Source organism: Poromitra crassiceps (genome assembly GCF_964638095.1).
Source record: "Poromitra crassiceps genome assembly, chromosome: 1".
Classification (NCBI taxonomy): domain Eukaryota; kingdom Metazoa; phylum Chordata; class Actinopteri; order Beryciformes; family Melamphaidae; genus Poromitra; species Poromitra crassiceps.
This window is the reverse complement of record NC_139623.1, coordinates 121,862,855-121,875,765: the sequence shown is the minus strand read 5'-3', so window position 1 is coordinate 121,875,765 and position 12,911 is coordinate 121,862,855. Positions and strand designations below refer to the sequence as shown.

General features: G+C 39.4%; 1 protein-coding gene across 1 annotated transcript in view; it reads right to left on the bottom strand.

Moving 5' to 3' along the window:
• LOC310772887 (polyunsaturated fatty acid lipoxygenase ALOX15B) overlaps window positions 1-12,911 on the bottom strand; it is a gene marked incomplete at both ends in the record, with an annotated part of 64,588 nt that overhangs the window by 13,510 nt on the left and 38,167 nt on the right. The window lies entirely within an intron of this gene.

Here is a 12,911-nt window from a genome sequence, read left to right as displayed (position 1 = left end):
AGGTGGGTTGAAATTGAATGAGTGACAGGTCATAGCACCGATGGGAGAGCAAATGGGCTGCGCCTCCCGTGTTGTCTGATCGCAAAGTCGTTACTGATTGGAGAGGACTGAAGCCATCACTGGCATATGACTGGCAAAGTGAACGGTTCCCTCCCATAACCAGCCCTCTGAGGGAAAGTGTCCCAGACCCAGAGAGAGCTCTGCAGCATGCAGTAACGTAGTGTATTTGTTTATTTGTTTATTTAAAAGGATCCCCATTAGCCGCCGCCGAAACGACCGCTAGTCTTCCTGGGGTCCAAACACAATACACATTACGTTACAAGCAATTGTAAACAGTAGACAGTAAAGTGCAGTAGTAAAATACCATATTGAAAATGATAAGAAATATTAAATGCATTGCAATACAGGGAAAATCACAGAAAAACATAGTAAAAACCGATACAAAATAGGATAGAAAAACAACAATAGTTTGGTCAGCTAATTATATAGCTGGCCTATTGCGCACACAATTTATCTAAAAGACACTACTATTCAAAACATAAAATTCCAGGTAGTGTTAAAGTGTAGTCCTGAGCATCAATGTGTGTTTGCTGGTGTTTGAGAGTGCAGCTGGGATCTTAACTTCCTTTTAAATGTGTATCAACGTAAGAACTCTCATGGGTCTGGCGTCGTGACTACCTTCCCAGTAACTATAGCTTAATGTAATATACAATTTAAAAAATGTCAAACAGTAATTATATTACAGCTACCAGGGCTCCAGACTAACTTTTTACACTAGGTGCACCAGTGCACCTTACTTTTTAATTTAGGTACACCCACATTTTTCACCACGCCTTTTGGCACCACAATAATCCATTTTAAGCGTTAACTTCTTTGTCATTTTGTAGACATATTGGCAATTTCTTATATGATACGCTCAAAGATTTTCATGTCAATAAATGTTACAGTCACTATCACCATCTGAGTTAACACAGTGGGGATTGAGCCTATGGCCCATTGATGGAAGCCTTTGAATTTTAATTATTGCAGCATTTATTAACTGGGTGCCTGTGATGTGATTATCACCTTACATTATGCTCCTAAATTGAAAAAGTTAGGAGCACATTTAAGGACACAATGATTCATCTCTGATATATTACAATTTCGTTTAATTCAATTAAAGTAGGCTACCATTCTCATGATGCACTATGATGACCCCTCCATCCCGGCCTGTCCCCATAGAAACAAGGTCCCACAGCCTTATAAAGGAACTGCGCCAGCCCACACTAGAAGTGCAACTGGCTGCGATAAACCACTATTGGTCTATCGATCCAATGCTTCGATACCAGTCTTGATTTCATACAGACGTAATACTTTCCCCCCAACACGATCTGTTTCTAAATCAGACTTAATCTCCATTCCCCTTGTGAAGCAAACGATAGAAGTTCCAGGCTCTAAAAATATTAAAGCCGCACTCCTTAATGTTAGGTCGCTGTCAAATAAATCTCTCCTCATCAGTGATCTGATTACCAGTCATAATCTGGATTTAATGTTCCTCACCGAAACCTGGCTCGATATGAACAACAGAGTGGCTGTTCTGTCCGAATCAGCAGATTCAGATTCAGATTCAGATTCATTTATTTAAAGAATGGGACTTTACACATTGATGAACAGTACAGCCGTACAGTAAATATGTCAGGTTGTAGCCCAAGGGCTAGTTTCCACCTGTAGTCCCATGGCAGGTTGGTGTAATCATGAAAGCGAAAGAAAAATTAATAATACAACAAAGATTAAAAGTACAGAAAGTTAGTAAAACCAGAAATGATTAAAACACACAGTTAATAATACCAAAAAAAAAAAAATTAATAGTATAAAAGGTTAGTAAAACCTAAAATGAATAAAATAAATAAAACACACAGAGCATGCTGCAAAACATGGCAAATGTTAATTGTGATCACATTGTTGGTTTGATCTGAGCCATATTTTCAACTGGCCTTTGAAGGTGGCGAGACTCGGGCATTCTCTGATCGAGGGAGGTAGATTATTCCAGAGAGTGCTTCCCATGAAGGATAGGGTCCTCTGACTAAAGGAGGTTTTTCTAAAGGGGACCTCACAGACCTTGTTCGTAATGGCCCGGGTGACACGGGTCGAATTGGCGGTCGCACGATATTTAATAAAGTCAGCAAGAGGAGGCGGCGCCAGTCCATGTAGAACTTTGTATACTAGACAGGCAGAGGTGAAATTTCTAAAGTTCTCAAAACTTAGCATGCCATATTTACGTATGATATGGCAGTGGTGATGAGAAAAGGGTTTTTTATCTAGTATTTTCAGAGCTTTTTTATAGAGTAGTTCACCGCCTAATTATAGCTTCATTGACACTCCCAGAGCTGATAAGAGGGGGGGGGGGGGGGGGGGAGTAGCGATTGTCTTTTCTGATATGTTTCAATGTAAGCAGGTAACATTTGGAGACTTTCCATCGTTTGAATACGTTGCTGCTATTCTGAAATGCTCAACCACTGTGTTACTGCTGAATATCTATAGACCACCAAAATACTCAGCCAGCTTTCTCGTTGAATTTGCTGATCTACTCTCCTTAATCTTCATGGAACATGATTGTATATCTATTGCTGGGGATTTCAATATTCATATTGATAACCCGACGGATAATTTTGCCAAAGAACTGAATATCTTACTTGATACTTTTGATCTGTCTCAACATGTTTCAGGGACTACTCACAACCGAGGCCATACCTTGGATTTAGTTATTACTAGGGGCTTCAAGTCCTCTTCTGTGTCGACTATTGATGTTGCGTTGTCTGACCATCTTTGCATCTTTTTCGAAATGGAAATCTCCCCTGAGATCATTAATAGGTCACAAACCGTTAAAAGACGAGACATTAATGCAGGCACCAGCGCGCTGTTTATGGAGAGATTTTCTTTATCTCCTCCCACATCAGCTTCTGTCAATGAGATTCTTGATAACTTCAATTCAACAATTCTGAATACTATTGATAGTGTGGCGCCTGTTAGGTTAAAATTGCTGTCTGGCAAAATTAAAGCACCCTGGCGAAATTCTGCATCCATTAGATGCAAAAAGAAAGATTGCAGGAAAGCTGAGCGTAAATGGCGGAAAACTAATCTTCACATTCACTATGATATTTACAAAGAAAGTCTTCACTCCTACAACCTCGAACTGAAAAGGTCGAGACAATCGTTCTTTTCCGAGATAATTAACAAAAATGTGAACAATGCACGCACTCTATTTGCCACAGTTGATAGACTGACTAATCCGCCTCTCTGTGTAGCACCTGAATTCCTCTCTCTACTGTCAAATGTAATGAGTTTGCTGCCTTTTTTACGTATAAAATTATTAATATCAGGCAGGCTATTAGTGGCTCCACACCAAGAAATGCCGTGACATCATCCTACCCGCAGATCCCTAGGTCGATAAATTTGTCCCAGTTCAGCGTTATCGACCACGACATCTTAGAGGAAACTGTGCAAGGCCTTAAATCATCTTCGTGCTGTCTCGATACCCTTCCAACAAGCTTTTTTAAAAGCGTTTATAACTGTCTGTCGTCGGACCTATTGCAAATAGTTAATAGATCCCTTGTGACCGGCACTTTTCCTGAGTCCCTGAAAACTGCAGTTATTAAACCCCTACTAAAAAAGCGTAGCCTTGATGCATCGGTAATCAGTAACTACAGACCAATATCTAATCTCCCCTTTATAGCCAAAATAATTGAAAAGGTTGTTTACCTACAACTCAATAGATTCCTAACCTCAAATGATCTCCTAGATAAACTCCAATCAGGCTTTCGCCCCCATCACAGCACTGAAACCGCGCTTACTAAAGTCATAAATGACATCAGAATGAACACAGACTCAGGCAAAAATTCGATTCTAGTGCTACTGGATCTTAGCGCTGCATTTGACACTATTGACCACTCAATTTTATTGGACAGACTGGAAAACTGGGTTGGGCTATCGGGTACGGTCCTCCAGTGGTTCAAGTCCTATCTTCAAGACAGGAAGTACTTCGTCTCCATTGGCAATTACACATCTGACCTAACTAGGATGACTTGTGGGGTGCCTCAAGGATCCATTATGGGGCCCGTTCTCTTCAACCTTTATATGCTCCCTCTAGGCCTAATTATGCAAAAAAACAAAGTAGCCTATCAAAACTATGCAGACGACACTCAGCTGTATATAACTCTTTCCTCAGCTGACTATGCCCCCATAGAATCATTGTGCCAGTGCATTGATCAAATAAATAACTGGATGTGCCAGAATTTCCTACAGCTAAACAAAGACAAAACTGAGGTGATCGTGTTTGGCCCCAAAGAACAAAGGCTTAAAATCACTGTACGCCTTGAGTCTCTATCCCTGAAGCCTAAGGATCAAGTCAAAAATCTTGGAGTTATTATTGATTCCGATCTCAATTTTAACTCCCACATTAAGTCAATTAGAAAATCTGCTTTTTATCATCTTAAAAATATAGCAAGAATTAGGGGATACATGTCCAGACAGGATCTAGAAAAACTAATTCACGCCTTCATTTATAGTAGGTTAGACTACTGCAATAGCCTTTTTTCTGGTCTCTCCAAAAAAGAACTTAGGCAACTTCAACTTATTCAGAATGCTGCTGCTAGAGTTCTAACGAAGACTAAGAAAGCTGATCATATCACTCCAGTTCTTAAGTCCTTACACTGGTTGCCAGTGTGTCAGAGAATAGATTTTAAAATACTGTGGTAACACTTTATAATAACGTTCAGTAGTAAATCATTTATAAGCTATTAATTAATGATGAACTAATGATGAACTAATCATTTACAAAACATTTGTAGATGATTAATAAGTGCTATGTAAACATATTAAAAACGTGTTGTAAGTCATCTATAAACTTTCAGTAAATCATGAAATGATCATAAATAAAACGTAAATTGTAAATTGTTCATAATTAATCAATATACTATGAAGTTTTTATATTCCAACCATTATCTCTATAAACATTTATTAATCATGAACAAATGATGAACAAATCATTAGTAAATTATCTCCATATAAGTTGTGGATTTCTCATTGAAGCTGCATTCAGTGATGTTCCGTTTGGAGGAGTCCCCCCTCCCCTCCCTACATCGTCACGGGAACGCACACACGCAAGCTGCCTCTGCAGCGCAGATCCAACATGGCAGCGGTCTGCAAACTGTAAACACAGCAGCAATGTAAGTACAATATCAACCGTGCCACTTTCCAGCCACCTACTGAAATTAAATCAGAGACGATACTGTGGCGATTCTGGTTTTTAGAGTGATGTTGATGTCTGACTAGGAACTGAAGTGCATGCATGTTTCCAACCGGAACTGTGTTGTTGTGCTCATGACTGATGTCCATGCTGAGAGTTGCTGGGAAGCTGGGAATTATTAAACCTGTACCAAAGTAAGTCTCCTGCCTCCTTGACTCTGACGGGGGTTGCTAACACCCGCATGGTAACTTTAGTATGATTATGGTGTTTGCTAATAAAAATGTGTCCTAATGGCTAACTTAGATCGATAGCTGGCCACGGCTAGCGTAGCTAGGTTAGCGTTAGCCGAGCTAGCCATCAGGAGGAGTAGATAAACACCAGTCTAACCAAGCTAGTATTACAGCAGTTTTTGCAAACATGTCTAGAGCAAAGCCAATTAGTTATTTATTGCGAGCAAGTTATTAGAATGGGACTCGCTAAAATGGCAGAAAGCAGCAGTTAGCGCCCCTCGCCATTCAGAGAAATCTGAATAGTTTACACAAACGCACCTTTTTTCGCTCAATCTTGTGGCCGCGAAAATATTTTGTTTCAGAAATAAATGCTTGCTTGTGTGCCTTGCTACAGTGAGACGGTAGTCTCCTCCATCTGCCATGACCATTGTAACATAATTTTCTTTATCAGGCAGACGAACCGCTGGCTGTGGTGGCAGGGGAAACAAACACAGGGACGTCCGTCTCAAGATCTGCCTGCCTGTGGAGTGGACTTTGGATGATTTCAACAACCAGTTTCATCGATACAATATGTATTGTACATGTTGCTGAGATACTAAATGAACACCTTTTTCTTTGCTTATTTTCCATTTGTGCACTTCTAGTTTATAAGTCATCATCTGTAAATATATCCGTACGGTATGGTGTCCTATAATTTGACAACAAAGCTATATGGAGAATATGTAGGCTTTCTCCTAAGGTTTAGAGACACTGACACTGTTTTATTGTTGTAATTATTGTGTTTTCAATTTGTAAATCATGGTTCCACACATTTTCGATTGAAAAAAGTATTTATTTCCCCCCAGACCTTGATTTTTTGGTATATTACCCCTTTTTATAATTGGAATGCTGTATTTTAATGATCCAATAAAAAAAAAACATTTAGTAAAAGCTGCACAATATAGATGTATTCTGCTGGGGCCTGGGGTCCATTAATCATTTGTAACAGGTGAGGAAGATCTACAGATTATATGTAACACATTTATGAGTGATGAATTGTTTACACTTTAGATTAGGGGATAAAGAAAGCTTTATAAATGATTTGTATACATGTACAAATCATTTGTAACCGTTGAGGAAGAACTACAGATGATATGTAACACATTTATGAGTGATGAATTGTTTACACTTTAGATTAGGGGATAAATAAAGCTTTATAAATTATTTGTATACATGTACAAATCATTTGTAACCGTTTAGGAAGATCTACAGATTATATGTAACACATTTATGAGTGATGAATTGTTTACACTTTAGATTAGGGGATAAAGAAAGCTTTACAAATGATTTGTATACATGTACAAATCATTTGTAACCGTTTAGGAAGATCTACAGATTATATGTAACACATTTATGAGTGATGAATTGTTTACACTTTAGATTAGGGGATACAGAAAGCTTTATAAATTATTTGTATACATGTACAAATCATTTGTAACCGTTGAGGAAGCGTTATAAGTGAGTTGTAAATTATTTACACATCATTTATTACAGTTGGGCAAAACGTTGTAGTTTGTGCTGCAGTGCTTCTAAGTGCTGACTGCTTCGGTCGGCCTGGGGATACATGGAGTCAGTCCCTGTTCACCCGCATGGGAGAAGCTTCATTAACAGGTCATAACCAGTACAGTATCATTGTTTTGAGGCTTTTAACAGGCTACCTTACAAGTAATTAATGAGACATCCACAAATTATATGCAGATCATTTACTAATGATTTGTTCATGATTAACAAATGTCTAAGTGGCGAGATACTGATAAACAGAAGTTGCAATATAAAAACTGACTTAGAAGTGATTTATAATCTATCAACTAATTACTTTTAAATAATTTACTAATGATTTGCTCATCATTTGTTCATAATTAATAAATGTTTATAGAGATAATGGTTGGAATATAAAAACTTTGGATAGAATATTGATTAATTATTAACAATTTACTAATGTTTAATTTATGATAATTTCATGATTTACTGAAAGTTTATAGATGACTTACAACACGTTTTTAATATGTTTACATAGCACTTATTAATCATTTACAAATGTTTTGTAAATGATTAGTTCATCATTAATTAATAGCTTATAAATGATTTACTACTGAACGTTATTATAAAGTGTTACCCCGAACCGTCTAGAACTCTTAGGTCAACAGGGTCCAGCATATTAACTGTCCCTAGGATCAAATCAAATCACGGGAAGGCTGCATTTACCCACTATGCTTCTGCTAGCTGGAACAAATTGCCTGAAGACCTCAGATCTGCCCCAACCTTACTTACTTTTAAAAATAGACTAAAGACTATTATGTTTACCGTCGCTTTTAACTGCTGACAGCTACTATGCAAACCCAATGAGTCCTCTATAAGTTTGAGCTCTTTCTGCAACTGCTGCGCCTGTTGCTTATTGCACTTTTTATACTGTTTTTTTTTAAGTTTTGTTGTGATGCTTTTAAATCTTTTATTTTCCTGTCAACCATTTTATGTGCTTAATGAAGTTGCTTAATGCACTTTTTATACTCTGTGATGCTTTTAAATGTCCATTTTACTCTCTTCTTTTCTTTTCTTTTCCTGTCAACCATTTTATGTGAAGCACTTTGAATTGCCTCTGTGTATGAAATGTGCTATACAAATAAACTTGACTTGACTTGACTTGTTAATAATTGGCTATTATTGTCATTAAATTATCATTAACCATTTACTTATCAAGGATAAGACTGGCAAAGTTGAGAGCCTAGATAATTACAGGCCTATTGCCCTAGCCAGTGTGATTTCCAAAGTATTTGAAATGGTTTTATTAGATCGTTTAAATTTGTTTACATCCAGCACTGACAATCAATTTGGCTTTAAGGCCAAGCATAGCACTGATTTGTGTATCTATGCATTGAAGGAGGTTGTCGAAGCCTATAAAAGGCAGAACTCCTCTGTTTTAGTTGGTTTTATAGATGCATCGAAGGCTTTTGATCGAGTCAATCATCATAAGCTGTTTCTAAAATTAAGTCAAAGAGGTGTCCCTGGGAGCATAATACGCATACTGGCATACTGGTATGCCAACCAGAGTATGCTGGTAAAATGGGGCAATAGTGTCTCTACCCCTTTCTGTTCTCTTTAATTTATATATGGATGATCTCTCTGTCCAGCTAAGAGACTGCAGAACAGGATGTATGATCGGTAACGCCTTGATTAACCACCTTATGTATGCGGATGACCTGGCGATCTTCTCCCCCAGCAGCGCTGGGTTTCAACATCTGCTGAATATCTGTTCTGATTACGGGGTCCAATTTGATGTTAAATACAATGCTAAGAAGAGTGTTGTTATGATCTGTAGAACGAAAGAGGACCGGGATCTTGCTTTTCCTGTCTTTCTTTTGTCTGAGCATGCTCTATGTGTCTGTGACAAAACCAAATATCTGGGCCACTTCATCACTGACCATATGTGTGATGATGATGATATGTATAGACAGCGGCGTGTGTTATACATTCAGGCTAACATGTTGGTCAGGAAATTCCACTCCTGTTCTGATGATGTAAAGATCACACTCTTTAGGGCTTACTGTACCCCCATCTATACTGCCCCCTTGTGGGCAAAGTTTAAGAAGGCAAGCATGCATAAACTTCAGGTTGCCTATAATGATTGCATGCGCATCTTGCTGAAAAAGCCCAGGTGGAGCAGTGCTAGTGACCTGTTCTGTAAGGCGGGGGTGGCCACTTTCCAGGCGCTCCTGAGAAATCTGAGGTACAGGTTCATCTGTAGATTGAACGTGTCTCAGAATGTTATCATTAAGTTGCTCACTGATCCTGGGCTAAGCACTGTGAGATACCAGTCACATATGTGGAGCTAGTGTGAAGCTCCCCGGGCAGGGTGTAACGTTATGGCGGCCGTGGTAATAGAATCCCTGCTCGGCCAGCCACAGAAGGAAATGTCCAGGTGCAGCCCGGGCCTAGCGGAGCTGTAGATAGCTAGGGGGATGTTGATATATCAATTGATAGCTTGCTTTACGTCCAAGTCACGTTTTTCATCGATGGTCAAATTCGTTTTGACAATCCGTTGCTCTTTGATATAATTGTTTTACAACTACCAAATTTAGTAGCCAAAGCAGAGATCGCCTGTCTGTTTCTGTTATGCATGACTATCTATCTATCTATCTATCTATCTATCTATCTATCTATCTATCTATCTATCTATCTATCTATCTATCTATCTAGCGTTATCTATCTAGACAGACAGACAGGCAGACAGACAGACAGATAGTCTCGCTTCTACAGCGCTAGCTCTCTGGGCAGCTCTTTGTTGCAAACACAAAAACTCCTCGTGCTGCCTGCCTGGAGTATTTTCCGGAGGGTGGGGGTTCAGGGACAGGACCTAAAACAGAGCGTTTCAGACAGAGGATGAACTGAAGGGGGCAGTCAGAGCCAGTACAAGATAAACAATGAGTTTTTTCAACTATGAATGATGCAATAAGTTACTCTACTGGAGGCCAACAATAAAATAATAATAAATTCTATTAGCAAAATATGGGCCCTTTAAGCATTATAACCATGCCTTTTAAGCATAAAATTATGCACAATCTGCTCATTGGAGAAGTGCAGTAAACGAGCTTCCCTTTTAAGCTCCAATTCCATGGAGCGATCCAGTCCGGTCAGAAAAGCCAAGCGCTGCAGAGCTGCCCCCCTCCCTTTCATCCCCGTCTGTCTCTATATTATTCCATATTATTATGCTTCTCAAAAACCAATCTCACTGCAGTTAGAATACTGCAAGCAAGTAAATACGCTACACTATAGCAAGATCAAAGTGAAAAGAATGTTCTAAACGCATCGGCTAGAAAAATATATAGCCTATCCCTATGTCATGATGAGATTAGATTGGTGAAAGTTTGTCCAGAATGATATCGTTTTCTCTCCCCTGCTGCACAGGTAGGATGATGCACATAAATATAGCCTACATTATGTAAAGTCATTGCATAAATGTGTTTTTATTGTAAAAGAAAATGTGAAGTAAGTCGTCTTATTGGAGACGACATCACAGTAGAACCGTGTTACGTTAAATCTGCGAGGGATATATATACCACCAGGATGACATATATGTTTCACATAGGGTTGTGTTTTGATTTCGAGATTTTATTTTGTCCAATATTGAAATGTTCTACAATTGCATGTTGTGTTAACATTACACATTATTTCTATCTACCTTTCTATCTATTTAGGCTCATTTGGTTGCTATTTATTATTGAAATGTATTAGCCCAATGCATGCTGGGAGATTTCACATTTGTGGCTTTGGTAGGGAAGCCAGGCAGTGAACATTTGTTTGGGCAGAATTATCTTGTTTTCTCTCGCCTTTTCTTCTCCCCCACTGGACAGGTAGGATGATGCAACAGCCTCTGAATGTCAGGGACTCAAAACAAAAAAACTGGCATGTTGTTATACTACGTACGGTATAACAACTTATTTTTCATCGGTCTTTGTGCCTGTCTGAGCGAGAGAGAGAGGGAGTGAGAGAGAGAGAGAGAGGGGGAGAGAGTGTGAGATCGGCAGAGGAGACCTGTGCGTAAATACCCAGAGGAATATCCGCGGCGCACTGAATAAGGCCTGGTTTTGAAAAGCGCTAAGTGCTAAATTAACGCCAGGGGCGAAGATATCGTTAGGCCGGTATTTAAGGCCGAAACGCCCATTCTGGCCTATTCTGGCACTGCGCCCCGCTTCTGCGGCGTAAAGCGCATTTCGGGGCCTAAAACCATGATGCTATTTTCCCGAAGCAGGCGCAAGGTGCGTTTTTTTGCGTTTAACGCCAGTTTCTGTGCCTAAGGCCTGTGGGAAAATAGAGCCCCACATGTCGGTGTCTTTTGTGTTTTTGTTGAATAAAATTACATTTGATTGACAATTTACCTGTTGTGTGATCAGATAGTCACAGTGTGCATGCACTCCACGTGCAATGACGACTTTTATTGAACGCCCTTTTCTTTTTTTAAATATGAAAACACGTTTATGTCATATAAGTGCCCATAGCAAGTGTCTCTTATTGTATTCATCACAAACTTCCTGAATCCTGTGGTGTATTGTCCCATTTCTCTTGCCGTAACTGAACGCAGTGTTGTGGGTCTTGGATGTGCTGTATGGCAGCTAGCCTAGCAATGCAAGTTCCAGTAGGGACCGTCACGTCAAAATGCTAAGTTCTCAATGTTAAGGATTCTATATATGACCAAATCCGCTATCTTTCCATTCCGGATATATATTTAGACCCTGACTAGATGTAGTGGTTTGACGTGCAGCAGACGGTCGTTATACGTGAAAATGTTTGCTGGGTAGTCTCGCTGGCCAGCCTCCCCTCCCTACTTCTTCAACAACTCCATTACGCGCATAATGTAATGACTGAAAACTCGCATAATTCAGCATTTTCTTTTGCCGACTTTCTGAATACCATGATTGAAACACCATAAAACCAGAGGAGAATCCCAATTTCTTCTGCTTTTCTATGCTTCTCTATGGAGCTGTTGTCCGAGTGTATTGTGGAGCTGCACACACTGTGATTTGCTCGTCTGCGTTCGGGGCGGGACTTAGGGATAGGTCAATTCGTTTTATGTCCTAGGTAGACAAATAAATAACAAGTATGCAGTTTGGGTGATTGTTGATTTCTTCCCCCTGTGAAGTGTCTCACAAACAACTACTTACATTTTACAGGATTACATTTGAACACATCATGATGACATTATAATTTACCTTCGCCCCAAACTAAATTTTACTGAGTAGATGAATACATCATAATGTAACTCAATGCAACCTAACGAGGAGCTGACAGCGCTCAGTTTCAAGTTGTAACTCGAGCTACTTCACATAGTAGTAACTGGTAATATTACCAAAATCCAAAATATGTTCAAAAAAGGCTGAAAGGGTAGCACATCTCAGTTTTCAAAGTCAAGGAGGACAAAATACTCACATTTCACTTGATTTATTGGCTCACATCACACAAAAACAAAACGCTTACGCATTTCGGCAAAGAGCCTTCTTCAGAGCGCTGAAGAAGGCTCTTTGCCGAAACGCGTAAGCGCGTAAGCGAACAAACGCGTAAGCGAACATATTTTGGATTTTGGGTTTGGCACTCCACTGAGAAACCCATTGTTGAAGCGCAACCTTCTTTTTCGAAACATTACCAAAATCCTATTGGTAATGTGTTATATTACTGCATTACCTGTGTAATGTGTTACTTTTGTAATGTGTTACCCCCCACACTGTTGACATCCATGTAAATATCCACATAATCCATCCATCTAATAACGTTCCACCCCCTTGTCCTTCCTAATTTGCATTTATTTTTCCTGGTACATGCTCCATGCTGAAATGCCTCAAATGGAAAAGTGTTGTTGCCACTTTGCATACCCAAATAAACACCCACAGCATCACAAGGAGGCTGCTGCACCTGAGCTGAAACGGACT